Below are 19709 nucleotides of genomic sequence, written 5' to 3' on the forward strand. Positions count from 1 at the left end.
CTGACTCCAGCATCAGAGGCTGGAATAGGGCTGAAGGAGGTAGAGAAAGGAAAAGTCATGTCTTTCAAACTTGGGCTCTAGCTTAACATTCACAGGTGTGCTCAGACAGGCCTTGGATCAGGCCAGAGGATGCCAGGCAGGCCACCTCTGGAGTTGGGAGGCTGGTGGTCACTGAGGAGCTGGTGGACACTGTGCCCTCATCTTCCCTCTGTAGAAGGCCTGCTTGCCAACCTCGGTGACCTTGGCTGAGTCCCTCCTGGCTTGGTGTCAGCCTCTAGGCTTGAGCATCATCAGTTCCATTTCCTGCTCTGGTTTGGGGTGCAGGCCGCTTAAGTCAATGTGCTATATGTGAGGGGCTCCTCTTTTGTCTTCCCAAGGAATCCCAACCAACGATCTGTTTCCTTTATCCCTGAATGCATATTCCAGCTGTCTGATGTAGGGGGCAGACCTGTTAGCTGGCAGAGGATCCCTGCTCCCATCTCGGGGGGAGCCCTGCCCTGTCAGCATTTGATGAGATCTGACACTTTCTCACTTTCCCTGCAGGAGGTCAGCAGCCTATGGAGGAAGCAGAACTTATTTAGAAGAAAGATGTTTCCAAAAAATTGAGAAGAATATCAGAGCCTTTTAACAAACACAAATGGATTTCGTATTTATTCTGCTTTCGTAATAGAATTTGACCTATCCTGAAATGAACTATTTTTTTAAATTATCCACCAGATCACACAACAGAAGGCATTAGGTTTTTTATCCCCAGAGTTAACATTTTAATTTTAGAGACACAGTTAAAGAAAAACACTGAGACCAAGGCATCTAGCATTTCAAGATGAAACAGTGAGACTTTAAAATGGGGAAGTTCACCAGGCCGGGCCCCCATCCCTGATTTGGCTAATTTGTAGGAACTGACCTTCTTAGAAGGATTGGAAGTCTGAGCAAAGCCAACCACTAGCTTCCAAATTGATTTTCAAACCAAAATTGGAACAGTTCTCAAATGCTCCCGGGATTTGGGGCTATTAATACCGAAGAACAATGAGAAGGAAAAAGTGAGTGTGTAAGAGGTGATTTATGACCAAAAGGAAGTTGCAAGCTCAGAAACTTGTATGCAACCCAATCACAGACCCCTCTGGAGATGTTCCAGGGAAGAGATGGAGAATGTAAAGGGAGAACATTTCCGAGGGATATTAAAGCTTATAAAAGGAGGTAATGTGGGCTTTGGGCCTGAAATGAGCGAGCGAGGAGCTGACCACGTTGAACTTCTCATAACCACAGCAGGTTTTCGTGCAGCTGTCATCGGCGCCTGAGACACCCCACGAGACTTTCCTTGTATTTATTTCTTACGATTAGTCCATCACTGAGCAGGTTAAATGGCAGGAAGAGAGTCTCCCCATCAGAGTGTCGGACTGTGACTGCTGCTGCTCAAACCTGTGGTCCTTCTCAGGTGTCAAGTTCTCGGGTGTCAAGGCCTCAGCTCCAGCTGCTAACCAGTCAGACCAGCCACGGCCAAGTTGGAGTGGAGGTACACATGACAGTGAGGTTGGGCAGCGAGAGCCCGGCCAGGTGTTTGGGGAATGGACACCTAATCTCACCATTTTTATTTCGTAGTTCCTGCAAAAGTTATTATTATTTACAGCTTTATTGAGGTAGAATTGATATGCAATAAATTGCACATATTTAAAGTGTGCAGCTTGGACACTTTATATATACATGTATATGTGTATAGACGTGTGCATATACATATGTGCCTTTACTTGAAGGACTAGAGAATCAGCTAATCCATTCGATGTTTTGTCTGTGTGCAGGGAATTCTTGTGGGATGTCCACCAATCACACTCCTTTGGAGTAACAAAATCAAGAGGAGGAAAGTCTGCTGAGACGGGCTTCCAGCTATCAATCCTTGAGAGACAAGAGGTGGGACCAATTGCAAATATAACCCAAGTTCCCCAGATGACCAGGTAAATGTTTCTTTCTAAAAATGAACAGCAGGAAATAATCCAATCTAGGAAGTCAAAACAATACTTTACACTGGTGCAGTCTTATAATTTTTAAAAAGTTACATGACCAGGATTTCATTGGGGGGGGGGTACAACATGTCTGGATTGTTTTTATGATTATTGCTAATCATCATTTACCAGTTCTGCTTTTTAGACATCGTTCTATGGCAAAATGGGAGGAGGTAGAAGGGGTTCATGTCACTGGAGGGCTTTGGCTGCTTCTAAGATCTGAAGTCCTGCTGGGGAAGCCTCTGAAGTGTTGACCAGATGACTTTCCACTGTTAACACTACCTCCACTCACAGCATCAGTCTCAACTCTCTGCTGCCCAGACTGTGCCTCTAGATAATGCACATGGCTGCCAACAGAGTGAAAATGGAGAAAATATTGTGTGCTTAATCAGTATCAGCCAAGGAATGGGGTGGGAGGAGGGCAAGGGTATAGAAAGGTCTGGGAGCCGGGAGAGATCTAGTATATGGAGAAGAGTCAAGCCTCATAAAGGCATTTTATGGTGTGGCCAGGACCAGAATTGTTGGCATCATGTGTTTACTGGTCCCCCAGGATCTACAAGAGCTGGGAAGTGCCTCCACTTCCAATCTCCCCTTTTGCCAACTGCATTCTTGCTGACTTAGCAGTTCTTGAAAAATTCACCTCTGATCTCACTTGGAATGTTTCAGTACTATATTCATAAATGGGACGAGGAAGAAATATCTAAAAGCAAGGGCTTGGCTCATTGTGGAGGCAGAAGTTCTATTTGGAGGGAGCATCTGGAACAGCACCCCCCAAGTATGTGTTGAATCGCTGGGTGGTCGGCAGCGCCAAGGCAGGGCGAGGCCAGGCATTCCAATGTCTTCCCAGAAATGGCCTGGTGGGAAGGTCAGCCCTGTCCTCATCAACTGCTCCTGACCAGAGGACAAATACTACCCTGCACTTTGCAGGCCTCTGGACTGAATTTGGGTTGGCACAGAAGGCCTGTGGTTCCTCAGTGATTTCTGCACTTTGGAAACAACATGGAGCACACAAGTAGGGTGCCCTGCAAGAATCACTTCTTCACAGCCCGGCTTGGATCCAGGATATCTCGATGGGTTTGAAATGGACAAGAAGTAACACCCTTCCTGCAATGTCAGCAGGCCAGAGGGTGACCTTGAACTCTCTGGTTTTTGTACCATGACCTAGGTTGTCAGCCTGGCAGAGGCTTCATGCTGAATACTGGCGATTATCTAATGGCTGGAAGAGGCCACCTGTTAGGTTTTATTAAACATCCTCTGCCTTCGCTTCTTAAAGGCGTTGTTACTTTATTTATTTTCTCAATAGGTAACATATGCTCATGATACAAATTTCAAAAACACTAAAAGGGAAAACCATGGAAAGTCTTCCTTCTTCTCCTGACCCTTCCACCTTCTGCCCCCCAGTTCTCCTCCCCAGAGTTAACTAGTATTTCAACTAGTATTTCAGATTCTTGCGTGTCCTTCTAGAGATATTGTTTGCACAATTAAGCAAGTATGTAAATGGGTAATCCTTTCCCTCCCACCCCCACAAATGGTAGCAGTAGCAGGATGGTTCTATAGAAACAGACTCTGAGATGGAGATTTGCAGGGCAGGAAGTTAACTGGGAGTGCACTGGGGCCGATGACATCTGTGAGGGAGAGAGGGAAGCAGGACTGACCAGAGGGAGAGATTAAACTGTGATGCAATCACAACCGTGGCCTCAGCCAGCCCCACGGGGAGCTCTGGAGCCGGAATGGCCCTTCAGAGTTGCCTCAATTTGGGGTAAGGGGAGCAGGCCTCTGATCCGTCACTATATATGGGCATAATCTTTGGTGAGGCAGCTCTCTTCAGCCTTGGGCAGCCCCTGGAGAGGGACTTGGGGTCCCTCCAACACTCTTGGCAGCTGGGGGATCTGGGTGGACCCAGCATAGCATCCGCTCCAGCAGCATCTGATGCGCATTGCTCTATACATTGCTTTTTTTCACTTTACAGTGGATCTTGAAGATTGTTTCACATCAGTACATAAATAACTTCCTCATTCAATTTTTAATGGCCGCAGAGGGTTCCATTGTGTGGGTACAGCTTAATTTACTTAGTTCACTATGGATGGATATTTAGTTTGCTAGCAGTCTTTTGCAATTACATCCAATTCTGCAGTGTAGATCTGTCTCTTCACACACCTGCAAGTATATCCTCTAGTCAAATCGCAGGGTCCAAGAATATGTGCACTTTTAATTTTGGAAGATGCTATCTAGTGCCATTCAGTGAGGCTATATGAGTTTACACTCCCACCAGCAAAGTATGAGCTTGTTGGTTTTCCCCACTCTTGCCAACACTATGTTATTAAACTTTTTTATTTTTCCTAATCTGAAAGGTTAAAAATGGTATCTCCTGGTAGTTTCAGTTTGCATTTCTCTTTTTATGAGTGAGATTAAGTATCTTTTTATTATGTTTAAAAGCAATTTGCATATCCTTTTTTGATTGTAGCCTTCGTCTGATTTATTTTTAGTTGTTGGCCGTTTTCTTGTTGATTTGTAGAAACTCTTTATGTACTATGAAAATTAGACCTTTGTAATATAAATTGACAAGTTCACCCTTTAACTTACTTAGGCAGACAGAAGACATTGTTCTATGTTTAAGGACTTTTTAAGGAGTAGGTTCTGTTGCATCTCTGGTTCCTGTGCATGACCTATGTTTTTCCATCCACCACTGAATCTGTGTCCTGGGGATGAAGCCAGTCCCAGCTCTTCGGCCCTCAGTGGGGTGTGCCCTACTTCGGCAACACAGTAGGTCCTGCAGTTTCCCTGAGAATTTTCAACCTGGGTTTGGTTGAAACCAAGCTGAGTTGCTCTGTGGGCTCCAGAATCCCTGTTGGGGATTGGTCCCTCCTGTCTCTCATCTTTCTCTGTCTCAGGTGACTGCCCCTGGAGCTGTAACACATACTGTGACTTGGTCCATATGAGGACAGAGTGAGCTGAACTTGGGTGTAGTGTCTTTATTTTCATTGGCATTGGAGTTGTACAGACCTGGGTTCAAATCTTCCCTTTGTCACTTAACCATGTTTCTTGTTATTAGCCTCTCTAAGGTACAATTTCTCACCTGTACAGTGGAGAAAATAATAGGTATCTCTATGGGTCACTGAGAAGATTAAATGTGATGATGTCTAAACTACTCTATTTGGCATGCAGGCTGCTCCTCTCTACCCTTTCAGCCTCCCCTCTGCCCTGTCCCTCCTTGCTGCTTGCGCTCCAGCCACACTGAGCATCTTTCACTTCCTTGGATAGCCATGCTTGGGCTAATGCCAACCTATCCTGTAAGTTTTATAGCAGTCTCCTCTTTAGGGAATGCTTCTCTGGCTCCCCTGCTCCCCTGTATGATATAGGTTTCCCTTCCATATTCAGCCCTGGCATGCTGGATTATAGCACTTCTCATGCTTCTCATTTCCTGTCCACCTGTCTTCCCTTGTTAGACTGAAAGCACCGTGAGGGTAGGGCCACTGGATCTCTCCCCTGGGCCCATATATGTCCAGCAGGCACTCAGTAAAGGTTACCTGGAGGACAGGTGGATGGTTAGATGGACAGTTGAATGGAAGAATGGATGGATGGGAGGACAGATGGATGGATGGATGGATGGATGGATGGGTAGATGAGTGGGTGGGTGGGTAGACGGATGGATGATGGGTGGATGAGTGGTTGGGTGGAGGGATGGATGAATGATGGGTGAGTAGGTGGGTGGGTAAGTGGGTGGATGGATGGGTAGATGGATAGATGGGTGGTGGATGGATGGATGACGGATGATGGATCGATGCATGATGGGTAGCTGGATGGATGGATGGATAGGTGGATGGATAGATGAGCTGCCAGGGGTGTCATATGACACTCTGGTAAGGGCTTCATTTATTTCTGAAGGCTCTAACTTGCTAATTTCAAAGAAAGAAAAAGGATTTTCCACAGAGCAGTATAAGCCTGACAAGAACAACCTCTTTTCAGCAGAAGCCAGACCCTGAACCTTTTTCAATCCACTAAGAAAGCATGGCTGACTGGCTTGGCTTTCCCAGGCTCTCCAAACCCAAAGCGTGTGAAGCCGTGTGCTAGTTTGAGTTTCAGTGTCCTTACTCTGTCAGTAGAGATCCCTCAGGGAACTAGGGAGAATGACTGACATTAAAGAATCTTATTTACTCTTCTGAAAAGTTACCTACAGATTGAGTGAGAAGGTCAGCACTTTACCACCTGCATGCTTCAAAAATCATTAGGTATGTTTTTCTGTAAAAGCTGGTCATTACCTATCAAAGATTAATCCTCAAAGATTCTACAGTAGCACTTAGAACTGCAGTATTTATACATGGAAAATGCTTCATTTATTGCCGAGATGAGGAACGTGGTGTTCCAGATGAGTGAGATTTCTGTATAACTGAGGCTTGGTCTTTAAATACTCATTTTATTTTTCCAACACAACTGTTATTTCAAAGCATTTTTGAAATCTTTCTTTTGTAATTGCCTTCAAGTCACTTTAGGACAAGTCTTGTTTTTTTTTTTTGCGTTGCTATTTTTATGAAGATGTATTCCCTTCCCTATTTAGTAAACAGAGCACTTTAGACACAAGTTACCAATTTCATGAAGACTCGGGATTATCATTATGAGTAGACATTATTTTCCTGGGTTCTTGTATTCAATGATGTTTTCATTACTCTAACTGTTCTGCTTTTACTAACAGTTCTCCCCCTCTCCCTTTTTATTACCTGCCCCTTCTTGTGTCTCCCTTTGTTCTGAATGTGTCTCTTGTTGGGCATGGGCCTCCTGATACCTACTTGCTTCTCTGAGGCCTTTTTTATAGCTTTGTGGATATAGTTGAAAGGTTGACCTTACTGGGGTCTGGTCTCTAGGTAACACAGACCTTCCTGTAGGAGATTGGGGACCAAAGTGTTCTTGTGTTTCCTTAGGGCTGCAGGGATGTCTGTGAAGAGGTTCAGCAACACCAAAGAAGCCTGTCGTGGAACGATCTGTTGCAGCTTGAAGAAAAAAAAAAACACAATGGAAAGAAATTGCTCAAGAACTGATTCCATGAGGGAACATGGAGATTGTTATCCAGGGAATATTGATTCTAACATTCAGATTTATTGTAAACATGCTGAAAACAGAGGCTGAAATGCCAGCGCTCTACATGGAAAGCAAACACTCATCCCACACACCGAGCTTCATTGGGAAAGTAGTCTCTCTGTCGGTGGCGTGAGTCCATCGTGAAACAATCGTGTCTGTCACCGGTGCAGCAAGGCGAGCAGTAGGTGGGACTGTAGGTTGATGTTCTCACCCCCAGCCACCCCCACCCGAGCCTGGCTGAGCCCTCACTGGGGGTCAATGTCAACGGGAGCCAATGGGACCATGGCTACCCATATGATCAAATAATAATAATAGCTATCATTCTTTGAATGCTTACTATGTTTCAACACTTTGCACACATTTCTCAATGCATCCTTACAACAGTCTTTGAAGATCTATTATTAACTCTACCTTACAGATGAGGAAACAGAGACTCAGAGGGATTAATACATAAGACCAAGGTCACACACTAGTGAGTTCGTCCAACTCCAGAGTCTGTGCACTAACCCATCATGCTTTGCTGGCTCTCATCAGTGGTTTGCATTGGGTCTATGGGATGAACCAAAGGCTAGTCTTCTGGCCTCAGACTGCAAGGATCTGGGTGCTCCAGAGCCTCCTGGGTCTGCCATCAGCCCCCTCTTGCCCCACTCAAGTCTGGGGAGGGAATCTACAGGCACCTTCTTAACTGTAACCCCTGAAACCTAGGGCAGCCATTGTGCCTCCCTATATGATAGACCCTCCTCTGCTGCCCATGGTTATGGGAGGGAATCAGAGAAATTGTCACTAAGGTTTGTGCTCATATGGATTGTCCCAAGCGAGGCAGTACTAGCACCTGGTGATAACGTACCTACATTGTTGAACAATTGTCTAAACTAAAAGGAAGGGCCTTGAGAGCTAAGTTGGCGAGATTACACCTTCTATCCCGGAGTCCTATGGTAATAGAGGTGCCTTTTCAAAGTTCTGTTGTGTGCATTAGCATATTTGCATCTACGCAGACCAAGGATAGCAAGTGGTTCTTACTTAAAAATCTGAAGGTCCTAAGACTCCGTCATGCTGACTCGTCTCCCTGTAGATAGAACAGAGGAGAGATGAGCTCCAAAGTGCCTGCTCTCTGTAATGCTGAATAGTGCAAGGCATTCCCCTAAAGCAGCATATAAGAGTTGCGCCAGTAAAGGAAAATTGATCTTCCTGCATGGAAGTGAAGGCATGATTTCATTCAGATCAGTATATATTAACTGAGTCCCACTCTATTCTGATTTCTCTTAAACAATGAAGGTTTAGGACCTGGCCACTGTCCTTAGGGAGTTTGTGTCTGCTTGGGGACTTGGGGCTGAGAATGGGGGAGGGAGAGAAGAAGGAGCACTGCAGAAAGAGGTCTCATTTGGGCCAGCCAGGCATTTGCATTCAAATGAGAGTGACCTGTCTCTGTTTGCCTGGGACTGAGGGGTTTCTCAGGATAAGGAACAGTCAGTGCTAAAGCCAGGAAAGACCTGGCAAAACCAGGACGAACTGGTCACCCTAAAAGTTGTTAAATCTCTTTGTGCCTCAGTTTCCTTATCTGTAAAATGGAGATAATAACACCCAACTCTCAAAGTTGATGCAAGAGAGAATTGAGGGGCCGGCCCTGTGGCTTAGCGGTTAAGTGCGTTCGCTCCGCTACTGGCGGCCCTAGTTTGGATCCCAGGCTCGCACCGATGCACCGCTTCTCTGGCCATGCTGAGGCCGCATCCCACATACAGCAACTAGAAGGATGTGCAACTGTGACATACAACTATCTACTGGGGCTTTGGGGAGAAAAATGGGAAAAAGAAAAGAGGAGGATTGCCAATAGAAGTTAGCTAAGGGCCAGTCTTCCTCAGCAAAAAGAGGAGGATTGGCAGGGATGTTAGCTCAGGGCTGATCTTCCTCACAAAAAAAAAAAAAAGGAAGAGAGAATTGAATGTGATAAGATTCATAAAGCATGTGGCATGTGGGATCAGCAGTACGTGGATGCTTTAAGACATCAAGGACGGACAAGAATCACACAGAGCTATGGAACATTCGGGAAAGGACAAAGCCAGCTTGAACCGAAGTGAATTAGGGAAGACTATATGGAGGCAAGTGTGCTCCAGAGGGGCCTTAGAGAACCAGTGAGACTTGGTCTGAAATTGTACAAGGAGATTTGATTGTCTTAGAATAAAATACGAGGGTTTCTAGAAATAACGTCTTTGCTTCAAGCCACTTGTGTTTTGCAGGACTTAGCTACTGCTCTGCTATGATTCTCAACCCCCTCTATCCCCTGCCCCCTACCTGTCTACTCTTTTCCTTGGGATTTGCTTCTGCTGTGCCATAGGCTGAGTGCCCCCTCCTTAAAACACCTGCTCATTAACTGGCCACCCGCCCCTCCCCATGAGAGGTGTCCAGTGAGCCAGGATTAGGGAAACTTAAGCTCAGAGAGGTTAAGTGACTTGCCAAGAATCACCCAGCAGATCAATTTTGAATCCAGAAACAGGAACCAGATGTCTGCACCTCACTCCGTGCTTACTTTGGAAGGTGGAGTGTGGGGTCCAGGAGGCCCCAATATATAAAGACTGAGCTCCTCTGGGAGAGACCAGGAATTCTAAAGCCGTCTTGTAATTTATGATCAGGAGTTTCCCTTAAGAGTGTCTTAGGAGAAGGCATTTTTATAAAAATTCAGCTTTGAGGATACCCCCTGAGTTTGGAAGTTTTACATATGAAGGAAATTTCTGACTATCATTCAGGAAAAGATGCCACAATGAGTGAATTTAATGAATTAAGAATTTGGCACAAGCTGTATCAAGTATGAAGTAATGTGCTTTCCATTTCCAGTCACACTTGCAGTGCTTCTCAATTCAGTCAAAATTGGCAAGAGTCAAGCTGGTTATGAAAGCAAAACCTGGAAGAGGCAATTAAGCACTCCCAGGGTTAAAAGGTTGGCTCCAGTGGAAACACAAATCATAAATTTTACTCACAGATATTCTTGCTCTTCAGAGGCTGTGGCTCTCAAGCAGGGCAGTGTAGGGGGAGGAGGGCTCCTCGCTCAGGGCAGGGCAATAAACGGCATGGATGTCGGCCTGCCCAGGGGGCCCTCCTGTGCTCTGTCCTGCTGCTGCAGGAGAGGGGAAGTGGGAGCGATTTGGGGTCTCCAGGGAAGCTTGGTGGTGTTCCAGTTGCTTCCCTGCAGGTGCAAGGCACCGCTGGAGGCATCTTGTACGGGCTCCTTGGGCATTTAGAAATATGCTGACCAGCCATCCTGGTTTGCCCAGGACTGAGGGGTGTCCTGGGATGCAGGACTTTGGTCAGCACTAAAACTAGAAAAATCCCAAGTAAACTTGGTGACCAAGTTGGTCACCCTGTAAATGACCCTGATCTTTTTGCAAGAGTCCTTATTTCCTGCCCAACCATTTTGCAAAATTATAACACCCAAGGTGTTGGATATAGACTTCATGCTCCACCTCCAGAGCTCCCACCACCTGGGGTGCTGTGAGGATTGGCTGAGAATAGGCAGGTGAGTGCTGAGCAGAGTGCAGGGGCCTGGACAAGGTTGCTGCCCAGCTGTGGTACCCACTTATCATCTGGCCCGTTGCTCAATGTGGCTGCTTTAGGGGGCTCTTCCATTTCACCTGGCAGCAGCCCGGAGGGCTCAGAGAAATCCTGAGTCCTACCTAAGATCTACTCAAATCGTGCTATTTAAGCTAACGTATCTTTGGAAAAGAGGCAGACAGCAGCTCATATTAGTTCTTTGTCTGAAAGTGGGCCCCATTCCAGAGCAGCCAGTGCAGAGGGCCAGTGCTCCACGGAGAGTCACACATGCTGCCCTGAGAATGGTTTTAGCAGTTTTCTGATTCAACTTATTTTGAATAGTCTGTGTCATGCAGGTGGAGAAACAGACAACCTCGGATGGATTAATTAAGGAGGCTTTTTAGTGTTCAAGAATTCCATCCTTGGGGCCGGCCTGGTGGCGCAAGCGGTTGGGTGCACACGCTCTGCTGCGGTGGCCCGGGGTTCATGGGTTTGGATCCCGGGCGCGCACTGATGCACCGCTTGTCAAGCCGTGCTGTGGCGGTGTCCCATATAAAGTAGAGGAAGATGGGCATGGATGTTAGCTCAGGGCCAGTCTTCCTCAGAAAAAAAAGAGGAGGATTGGTATCAGATATTAGCTCAGGACTGATCTTCCTCACACACACACAAAAAAAGAATTCTATCCTACTTTGTCCTTTCAGAGGGTTCTTTGCTATTAAAAAGTGCCCCTGAGGGGAACTATGGGGAAAGAGCGACTGCCGCCGCCACCACCACCTCTGAGAGCTGAGAGGAGCCAGCCTCCTCTGCATGGTGTAATTTCTTTGGAAAAAGTTACATAGCAGAGTATCTTGGTCCAAATTTACATGCAATGCAGTCATCCCCAGAGATGCTGTCCTTGCTAATAATCTGGCAATTAAAATGGAATGTGACTGCTAATTAAACCTGCCACTCAACTAAGAGATGCGTATTTGTTTTCAAATCTAGCTAGATGTGATCCAGCCTGCCTTCAACTGAAGCTAAAGACTGAAGACTTGGATTAGAACATAAGGCCCAAAGAGGAAAGTGCCTCTAAACACCTGTAAATTTTCTTCTTTTGAAAATGGACCTTAATACCAGCTAAGATCAAGTTAAAAGCTCAAACTGAATAAATCATCTTAAATTTCAAAAGTATTTGTCTTTGGGATGTGTTTTCATTGGTTCCTTCACTCAATGTACTTTTTTTTCATTTGATTTGTGAATAGAATTTTAAGAATTTGAAATGTTCATAGCTTTTTTTAATATTAAACTTTCTTTAAATTTATATTAATTAAAACTCCTACCATTTAGCTTGATATATTAGCAGGGATCTGAAGGCTGCATAGTCTACTCTGGGGAATGCCTGCCCAAGAGGATTCTGGGTTTGAAATCTGTTTTAGCTGCCATATAATTAGGGAATTTTGAGTCAAGGAAAGGAAAGGAATGGATCAGGCCTGAGTAGGGCTGGGCATTTCTCCTTGGTAGGGACTGTCCTGTGAGCCCCATGTTGATGTGAGCTGATTGGAATCTTGGGACTGGTTCTGCTGAGTGATGCAATAGCCTTTCAGACACTCAGCCTTAGAGAAGAGGAAGATGCAGTTGTATGCTAGGTCTCTTTCTGATATTTCCCAACTTGCCAGCCTGTGATAGGATTGACAAATAAAAGGCACATGTGCCTCCACCGTCTTCTCCTTTGCTCGGGGCAGACATCACTAATCTATCACTTCACTCTTTCCTCTTGAACCAAGACATGATCTGAAGCCCTGTTAACACCATTCCCAAAGCAGCGACTGCCAATCGGATGGAATGGAGGCGCAAGTGAAACACAGCCACCATCGTGTCTGTGCAGCATCCTCTCTGAGCACCTGCATGTGAGACAGTAGACATCTGAGAGAAAAGGAAAAGAGGGAAGGCCATCAGCGTGCAACTCCATCCACAGCCTGAATGAAGCCGGCAATGCCCCCTTCCCTCTCCCCATGCCTTGCTCTAACACACAGCGTGTTGACTGCATGTGCGGAGATGAGCGTCCCCAGATCCCAGATAAGCTGCCTGGACCTTTTGTCCTGCAGGCTTCTGGGGTTGGCAGGATGGAACGTTCCGGAGAAAGAGCATTTCCTCACCAAATGCTTTAGGAGACACACTTGAAAGGCCATGACGAGGATGTGGCTGCGGAGCTCCAGGCCACCCGCTCATCTTGGCGGCCCTACCAGGGTGTCTGTTCCCCGGGCAGAGAATCTCACAGGAAGCCAGGCAGCCACAGCAGTGGGCAGGACCACAGTGGGTCGGCTGGGAGGTGGGGGGAGACTTTGAAGAAGACTCTTGGCCCCTAGATGAAACGCACCAGTCCCATGGGTGGCCGGTGTGCTACATTCACTATTTTTATTGAACCACCAGCAACACAGATGTGTCCCGCCCACACAGGCTTCCAGAGGCCCAGTCCTGGCTGCAGGCTCCACGGCGGGAGGGCTGCAGAGGGTAAAACAATCTGAAGAGTCTTCACCTTGAGGTATATGAAGATGAAACCAGCTCCCCTATTAGGAGGACACTACTTAGGTATTTAGGAATGTGAAATGGCTCCAGGAAATGGCTGTGAATAATTATATTAAAATTAGAACTCTATCAGCTCCTATCTCCCTGCTGTGACTCTTGTTCTCCAGAAATTCATTATCCACCCTGCAGCCAGAACGAGCTGACCACCCGGGCCCCACCACCTCCCACTCTCCTCCTTACAGCCCTTCAGCTTCTGCACTTGCATCTTCCTGCTTCTCAAAAAGCACCAGGCCTGTCTGGGCCTCAGGGAGGTTACAATAGCTGGTCCCTCTGCATGGACCTCTCTTCCCCGAACTTTCAGGGCTGGCTGCTTCATCTCACTTGTGGGTAAACTCAATGGTCCCCTCCACAGAGAGGCTTTCCCTGACCACCCAGTCCAAAGTAGTAACCTTCCCTTCCCACAGAGTCACTCTCCAGCTCATCATCCTGCTCTGTCTTCTTCACAGCACTCATCACTCTCTTAAATTATCAGTTTACTTACTTTTTTTCTTGCTTATTATCAGGCTCTCCCTCCAAGAATATAAGATCTGTGAGAGCAAGACCTGGCACTCAGCACAGAGTGTGTTCTCAATAAGTATTTGACAATGAATGGTCTCCTAGGACGAGTGGATCGCATTTTTCCTGGATTTTCCCAGCTGGCTTTGCAGGATGGTAAGCTGGAATGGAAGCAGCCTGACCCTTTGAAGCTGGTATGCCTGGGTGACCTCTTTCCCTTCGGCCTCTGCTGGATGCTGACAAAGAGCTGCCTTCCACCCACAGGGGCCTCTCTCTGGCTGGCCGCCTAGCTCGGGGCAGCTGTGCTGGCACCTTCCTCCCGCAGCCTGTGCTAGAGGCGGCTGTGTTTCCTCTTGGACCCCGGCCGCAGGACAGACACCCCTGGGAGTCTCTCCTCTGATGCTGGCCACATGTTTTTGCTCCTTCCCCAACCTTCTTCCCAGGACACAGGCTCTTGGGTTCAGAAGTAAACAAATTCCCAGCAGCTCTGGGATGTGAGCAAGGCTGGCCTTAGACATTTGGAAAGAGAGAAAATGCTGAAGTCTCACCAAGAGCAGGATCTCTGTCCCTTCCTAGCCGAGACAGCCTATCCTAACCCAAGAGGACACAGGTCTTTGCTCTCTAACCTGCTGTGACATGGAGCAAATCCAGGGAAGAGATGTGTGGATGAGAGCCCAGAGGCCTGCTACAAGGATGCTCTCTCTGCGCCTCAGTTTCATCACTAGAGGATGGGTGTAGCAGTAACATCTATGCCCCAGGGCCATTTTGAAGAGTGAAGAATGTAACACATGCATGGGAAGTGCCTGGCACGAGCTCAGCACAGAAATATTTGGAAATGCCAAGAGGATTAGGGGAATGCAGAGCAGCAAGGCGCCTAGATAGGGACCAAATGGACTTGGCTCACCGGGGATGAGCCAAAGAGGTGTACGGTACAGAGCCCTCCTCTCCACTTCCAGCCAAGTACAAGGTGGGGCCACGAGTCATGCCAAACGTGGTGGTGCTGTCAGGAAGTACAGGAGCTCTGAGTGAAGAGGATCAGAGTCTCTCTTTTCTTGGATCCCCCTGTGCCAAATTCTGTGCCAGGCATATAGTAGGTGTGAACGAAGAGAGAGAAGTACTTGGCAGTGAATTCTAGGAGGACAGGGACGCTCAATGAATGCTGAATGAATGAATGATTAAACCGAGAATCATAGTCTCCCTGGCGCCCTGTCACCACTGGGCCCCTCTACCTTCGTGCCAGTTCAAACCCATGCCATGGAACTGGGGCAGGCCCTGGAATACCAGTGGGAGCAGGTTTGTACACAGAAGGAGACTGATCAGCAGAATTCTGCTACTCTGTCCCAATTCCTATCAGACTGCAGCTCCCTGCACACCTGTGGGAGGTCTCCAGGTTTGCTCAGGGCTAGTAGCACTAGCCAACCCTTCCCACCGAGAGATGGGGAGCTGGACCCAGTTCACAGTTGACGTCCCCTCTGAGCCAGCATGGGAGAAGCAACGATGCCTTGGAGGGGCAGAGAGATGGGGCTGGGACGTGCCACCTGGAGGCAGGGCACTGGACACTTAGAATGTCATCTCCCAGCATTTACCTCAACAAGAAAAGAAAGGTAACAGAAGGATAATTGGAAGCCTTCTTTACATTTTTTTTTTTGAAAGGAGAAAGAAGCAGAATGCCTAAGCGTGTAAAAAGCGCTATTTAAATTTCTCATCTGTAGCATATACTCGAACCTATAATTATGACTTTGAAAAAAAAAGGATAATTATGAAAATTTCTGGGCTCATTAAAGATATACAATTGACATCCAAAATTATTTGAGTCAGAAGTGGTGCTGGAATGAGTCTCTTTTAAGAGACCCAGAGGAAAAGAACTTTGCTTTTTAAAAACTCTGAGTTCTGGATTAACCCAGAGTGTCACAGGTCACCTCAGGTAATGCTTCTCTCTTCGGGAAGGAGGTGACACACAGGCTACCCTCTTAGCAGTGCTGGCTCAGCTTGGCCACCAAGGTCCAGGCTTGTTGGGCTTGATGGGTGGGGGGTCCCCACAAACAGTGGTCACCAAGAGCCCTGCTGGCTATGTTTTGCTGAGGCACCTGCCCTGCCCTGGGCTGCTCAGGAGACCGAGGAGCAATCAGAAAACACTGGTCCGCTGGTTTACTCGAGACAAGACATGACTCGAGTCAGATTGCCATACTCAAATCCCTGTGCCGTCACTCACCAGCTGTGTGACCTTGGTACATTTCTTCCTCTCTCTGGAGAGGCTGGACCAGTGGATTGTGGGCAACTGGGAAACCTCCTTTGCCAGGGGCTGGACCCTACTCTTCTGTGAGTCCTGGCTGCCCCTTCTCATCCCGTGTGTCAGCACCGTGATAAGAGTGCCAGGTCCCACATAATGGGAGGGTAGACAAGATGTACTACGGGTGTGCCAGCAGGGCCAGCAGGGCACTGAGGCTGCGGCAGGCATCTCCAGGAGAGATAGAACGCCCCAGTAGCCTTCTCCCAGGGCCCAAGAGATGGCCATCCCCGCTGTATCCCCAGAGTGATAAGAACACATCTCACAGGCCCTAGCTGCCAAGGGAGCTTCCAGGGGCAGGCCCTCAAAGGCTGGGCTGCGGGCATTTGTTCCTCAGTTCACAACCTTTGAGGGCCTCTCCTCCTTGCTGCATGAGGCGCCCATCCCCTCGGGACCTCCTACTGCCTCTGACCCAGGCTCCCGTATCACTGTGCCGCTGGACCTGCTGCCCCAACTGGGCCACATGGAGGGCTCTGATGTCTGCTGCCAGCAGGCCTTGCCACCTTTAGGACTGTCTGCCTCCAGCTACAAGGAGCTGCCTAAATCATGACATCTTCCAAGGTGTCAGCGCAGGGAGGCCTCTGAGAACTAACTGGGCCCCAAAGTGGGGAGGCTCCCCTGGCAACCTTAGCGCCATCTCCTGGTGGTCATCCTGAGTCCCTGGGCTTGGACCTGCTATGGTTCCCAGGGCTGCTGTAAGGTCACACTCTGGGTGTCTGAGTGAGTAATTAGAGTTAGTAATTAGCAATATTCCCTAGCTGGGCATGGGAAGGTCAACATACCTTTTTCTCTGGATGGTAGTTCATAAGCCAGACTTTTGTGGCCTGTGGTCAGTAGGTGGTGACTCTGTGTGTCAGTCAACCGGGACTCCAACAACGGCCCTTTCTTAGAACTGATATTATCTCTTCAGCCTGAGGCTTAAGTAAAGTCTGATCTTCTAAAGAATCTGCATGTTTATGGCTCTAATCAACTACTACACTTTAAAAAAATAATAATTTGAGATGGATCAAAAACCTAGGAGAATATCTTCACAGCCTTGGGGTAAGCAAAGATTTCTTAGACAGGATACAAAAAGTGCTAACCATAACAGGAAAGAATAATGAATTGTTTGTCAAAAGTAAAAGCTTCTGCTTTTCGTCATCAAAAGACACCACTAAGAAAATGAATGGATAAGCCATAGAAGGGAAAATATGTGAAATACACATATCTGATCAAGTAATTATATTTAGAATATATAAGGAACTGCTACACATCAAAACAAAAAGACAAACAAGCCAATTTAAAAAATGAGAACAGAGATCTTACAAAATAAGATATACTAATAGCCAATAAACACATGAAAGATGCTAGACATCATTAGTCATCAAGCAAATGTAAATTAAAACCACAGTGAGATATTATTTCTCACCCAATAGAATTGCTAAAATAAAAAAATAAAATATAAAGCCCTAGTGAGGTTATGGAGCAACTGGACCTCTCATCCGTTACTGGTGAGAATGGAAAATGGGTCAACCACTTTGGAAAATGCTTTAGCAATTTCTTATAAACATGCATTTATTCCATGACCCAGTGATTCTATTCTTAATTATTTACAAGAGAAATGGAAACATATGTTATTCAGAGATTTGTACAGGAATGTTTATCACGGACTTATTTACAGTAGCCCCAAGCTATAAACAAATCAAATATTCATCAACAGGAGAATAGATATTTTAAAAGGTGGTATATTCATACCATGGAATACTATGCACCAATAAAAAATAACAAACTACTAACACCTGCAACAACATGGATGAACCTCAAAAACATTATACTGAGCAAAAAATACCAGATATGTGGGAAAGCCCCGGTGGTCTAGTGATTAAGTTTGGCATGCTCTGCTTTGGCAGCCAGGGTGTAGTTCCCCAGGCACAGACCTACACCACTCGTCTGTCAGTGGCCATGCTGTGGTGGTGGCTCACATACAAAAAAAAGGAAGATTGGCAGCAGATGTTAGCTCAGGGCAAATCTTCCTCAGCAAAGAAAAAAATAAAAGCCAGACATAGAAGAATGAGGCCAGCGGATATACTTTATGATTCCATTTATATGAAGTTCTAGAATGGCCAAAGCTCATCTGTAATGATGGAAATCAGAAAACGGTTGCCTCTGTGAGCAGTGAGGCAGAGATTGACGGGAAAAGGGTATGAGGGAACTTTCCTGGTGGTTGGAAATGTTTAATATCTATAGCTTGTCTTAGATGATGGTTACACCATATATATGGTCTCCCAGACTCATCAAATGGAACACTTAAGATCTATGTATTCTATTTTATATAAAATTTTATTTATTTTATGTCTAGACTAAAAAAATAATATCAAAAGCCAGCATTTATTGAACACGTACTCTGTGCAACATTGTGACAGACTGCCTATCAATGGTCTCAGCAATCCTCACAACCACCCAGAGGGGTAGGACCCACTATGACCACCCTTTTTATCCAAGTGGTTGCAGTGCCATTAAGTGTGGAGACAGAACCTAAATTTCGTGGCCCGAGGCCTTATGTACTCTAATTATCTCTCTGGTTCCCATTTTGTTTAGGTCCCCAATAGCATTTATCACATGGCCTTGCGGGCACTTAGAAAATAGTGTTGGACTGAAAATGTGAATTCCAGACATTGTCAAATATCGAGTGAATGCGTGCTGAATGTCAGGCACTGTACTGGGGCTGAGGGGAGGCGGTGAACAAAAGGGGTGCCTCCTGAGGAGCCCTCAGCCTGGAGACCTGATCTCCCTGGGTGTTTGCTGCCCCAGTGCTCCTTCCTGACAGTCTCTGGGTCCAGCCTTAGGTTTTATTTTCTTTGCCTCAAAGGCTCCACCCTGAGTCCAGAGGGGGAAATGCTTCCTTTGATGGTGCAGGTGCCCTTATATCTTCATAAAGGTGACAAGTGCCTTTTATCTAACCAGGCGCTGGTTCCAGAAGCAGGTCAAAGCACAGGCGCTCTGTCAGAGAAAGAGTTCTGAAGGCCCCTGGGGCTCCAGGTGCACACCTGGGCCTCTGCGTGTCCTGCCCATCTCGGGGGCTCTGGAGGATGCTCCTGCCAGAAGCAACACAGTGGATGCTGCTTGTGCACGTGCACTGAGGCCCGGGGCCAGGCCTGCCCCCGCTTCCAGTTTCTAAAGACAGGTTTGGTGCAGGCTGAGACATCACGGCCCCATAAATCACAGGGCGCCTGGGCCTTAGGGAGCTTGCTTTCCTGCCTTGGAATCGACAGGCAGCTCTGCTGGGCCCTGGCCTGCCTGCAGCTCTGGCAACGGGCATTCTTCTCTGTCATGTGCACAGAGTCACCTGGAGACCCACAGCTCTCCCCATTCCCAGCACATTCCCAGCCACCAGCTGCAGCAGTGGTGGGCAGAGTCATGCCCACCTGCCTCAGGGTTTGGGCTGTGGATCCCCCTGTCAAGATGCTCCAGTAACCGATCCCCTGCTGCCTGTCCTGGTCCACTCGGCCCAGGCTTTCCCTGCTTTCCCTGCACTGTCTCTGGTCACTGGCAATCAAAGGCCTCAGCAACATGGCTGAGAATGGCTTCATCTGGGGTCACACGCTGAGGTTCAACAACTTCACTTCTTAGGGGATTTTTTTCTGATAATTGCCTCCACCCTGTTCTCACCCACCTTGGGACCAAAGCAAGACAGACTGCCTGAGGTGATACTTGGTGACCGGCTGGGAGCAGGATTTCGAGGGGCATAACCCCTGCCACCACCACCACACACACATACATCTTGAGCACTA

The 19709-nt window shown here is 47.2% G+C and overlaps 1 long non-coding RNA gene across 2 annotated transcripts in view; it reads left to right on the forward strand.

Moving 5' to 3' along the window:
* Positions 1 to 8913, forward strand: part of LOC131405670 (uncharacterized) — a 110852-nt gene extending 101939 nt beyond the window's left edge. Inside the window, exons 7-8 of one of the 2 annotated variants that reach the window (XR_009220008.1) lie at positions 544 to 1949; positions 6914 to 8913. This is a non-coding gene — a long non-coding RNA (uncharacterized LOC131405670). Of the gene's footprint in view, positions 1 to 543; positions 3536 to 6913 lie in introns of those variants that run through there. The other variant, XR_009220007.1, reaches the window with a different exon arrangement.
* The last annotated feature ends 10796 nt before the right edge of the window (positions 8914 to 19709 follow it).

Source organism: Diceros bicornis, chromosome 1, assembly GCF_020826845.1.
Source record: "Diceros bicornis minor isolate mBicDic1 chromosome 1, mDicBic1.mat.cur, whole genome shotgun sequence".
Taxonomy (NCBI): Eukaryota; Metazoa; Chordata; class Mammalia; order Perissodactyla; family Rhinocerotidae; genus Diceros; species Diceros bicornis.